This window comes from Pantherophis guttatus, chromosome 6 (assembly GCF_059756535.1).
Source record: "Pantherophis guttatus breed Tessera chromosome 6, ASM5975653v1, whole genome shotgun sequence".
NCBI classification, from domain to species: Eukaryota; Metazoa; Chordata; class Lepidosauria; order Squamata; family Colubridae; genus Pantherophis; species Pantherophis guttatus.
The window spans coordinates 41,685,538-41,688,421 of NC_142068.1; positions in this window are offsets into that span (position 1 = coordinate 41,685,538).

Consider the following 2,884-nt stretch of genomic DNA (forward strand, 5'->3'; position numbering starts at 1 on the left):
GAAAAGAATACAGCTCCTGCGCTGCCTCCTATAAATTCGCTTTGGATAAATGTACTTCCGGCTATGCCCTCACCCCGTAGCTAAGGTTACAGGAGTGTTGTGATCCTTGGCGAGGGGTGGAATTGAGGCTTGAAGTGTTTGCATTGAATCACTGTTAACGCAATGCCAAGCCCCGGCAGTCTCTTCACTGTAACCGTGGTGACACATTCGTTTAAATCAGTGTTTCTCAACCTTGGAAGCTTGAAGATGGGTGGACTTCAACTCCCAGAATCCCCCAGCCAGCTGGGGGATTCTGGGAGTTGAAGTCCACCCATCTTCAAGCTTCCAAGGTTGAGAAACACTGGCTTAAATGAAACCAAGACCACCTCCTAGTCTCATGAACCAATGCAAAAGATCTGTAGAGATTCTCAGTCATCCAGGTCATGGTTGTCTCAAAGGTGCTTTTTCCAGGAGGCAACTGGATTTTCTTGATTTTTCTTTTGAAGACATTTCACTTCTCATCCAAGAAGCTTCTTCAGCTCTGACAGGATAGTGGGGAATGGAAGGATTTATATTCCTTTGTAGGAAGAATTATCCTTCTGGGTTCAGCTCCAAGTGGGGAAAAAGACACTGGAAACACCGAGACTGCTTGGAAAGATGCTTTAATGGTGGACAGGATCACATGGCTTGAGTTCCTGAACAGAAAAGGGGTGAGATGCAGTGAGTCCCCGGGTTTTATGCCCTCTCTGGCTTTGAACCTTCCTGGGGCCCAGAAAGAGTATCCTGATCGGTTGTCAGACTCCCAGCGGGTGGGGGTCTTAGCTAGCCTTGCTGGCTGATGTAATCTTCCCAGGTGCCATGTGGTGAGTTTCTGTTGCTAGATGGGTCCTATTGTGTTGCAGATGATGGTCCATTGACAAAGATGGGAGGGAATTGAGTTTCTGCCTCTGGCCCATTGACAAAGGGTGGGGGGGGAGGGAAGGTGGGAGCTGCTTTGTCTTTAAAACGTTTCTCCATTTCTCAACCAGGAAAATACAATATTCTGCCTTTTTAATATTTCCCAAAATATTTCATTCTTCTAGGAGAGGGGTGGATGCTAACTTCCTACACCTTGCAGACAGCTGGTAATTTATTTAATTTATTATTAAAATAAAATTAACAGCTGTCTGCAAGGTGTAGGAAGTTAGCACCCACCCCTCTCCTAGAAGGAATATAAATCCTTCCATTCTCCACTTCTCATCCAAGAAGCTTCTTCAGCTCTGACAGGATAGTGGGGAATGGAAGGATTTATATTCCTTGCAGACAGCTGTTAATTTTATTTTAATAATAAATTAAATAAATTACCAGCTGTCTGCAAGGAATATAAATCCTTGCAGACAGCTGTTAATTTTATTTTAATAATAAATTAAATAAATTACCAGCTGTCTGCAAGGAATATAAATCCTTCCATTCCCCACTATCCTGTCAGAGCTGAAGAAGCTTCTTGGATGAGAAGCAAAACATCTTCAAAAGAAAAAAACAAAGTCTAGTTGCCTCCTGAAAAAAAGCACCTTTGGGACTGCAAAAGATGCTTTCTTGTCCTCCAAGACAAAAGGTTGCTACCATTATAATACTGTACCCCATTGCCTGAGTTGGTATTTGAAAACAAAAATCCTTAAATGTAGAAAAGGGAAGTGTTGAGTCAGAGGTGTTTTGATTCCTCATTACCGATTTTCATATTATTGAGAAAAATATTAAGCATTTACCTATGTGGCTTCCCCTTTCCACTCATACTCATAAGTTTTAGTGTCACTTAGGAGCCAAATCACTTATTTTGGTGCATTTTGGGCCTCTACTTGATAAGAAAGATGTAGTGGAATGGGACTCAGCAACAGTTGCTGACGTTCCCTTCTGTGACTTGTTCAATTTGATCAGTTGTTTAATTCCAGTCAACTGGGTGATTTTAAAAAGTCTGCATTTGTTTTGTGTGTTTCAGTTGCAAATAAACCCACTGAACTCAATAGGATGTTCACCTACACAACAATACCTTATATAGCTGTTATACCTGTTATTAGGGAACAAAAAAGGTAGAGTCTCTCCACTAGTCATTGCCAACTGTAGGGGGCGGTGCTCATCTCCGTTTCTGTTAGGGAACGGGATCTTCGTGATTTAATCCAGGGATCCTTATTGGATTTGCACTTTATCTTTTGCAGTCTAGTAAGTTCTGATAAACTGTGTCTGAAGAAGTTAGTTGGCCGTTCTGAACTGCAATTAATAATTGGAATGATTGTTTTCCGATGCAAATAATACATCTCAGTCCGAACAGTCATAAATGCAAAGGCTGCATCCCGTAACATGTCTAGCTATTTATCTTAAATGATTTATCTGTGCCTTTTAGGAGATGGCCTAAAATGACTTCAAAATACTTTTTTTTAAAAAAAGACGAAATAATAAACATATTAAAGAAGATATATTATCATTTTATTTCCATTAAGTCCGTTTATTTAGGTATATACCAGCAAATCACATCTCTAAGATTTTTACCATTATCCGAAATCACGAAATCACCAAAAAAAAAAAATCCTAGAAAATCTTTTTAAATAAATAAAAGAAAAGGCATACGAAGGCATTTACAAAAGAAATACCCATATGATATATGAACCCATTTCTATCCCACTCCACTTCTTATTTATATGTATCTTGCATTGACTTCAATGGAACAGACAAGTGATCTTGTAATTCTTCAGCCCCCATTACTGTTCTTTCCATAGATCTCCTTGCTAGAAAGCGGCCCCGGTGTAAAACCAAGCTGATCGCCTTAATTTAAATTAAAATAATTTCCGCGTTAAGTCGATGCCAGAGAATTTGGATTGCTCTTATGCACGCACTTGCCTTCGGTCAGGATTTCCTGCTCCAGTTGGAACCT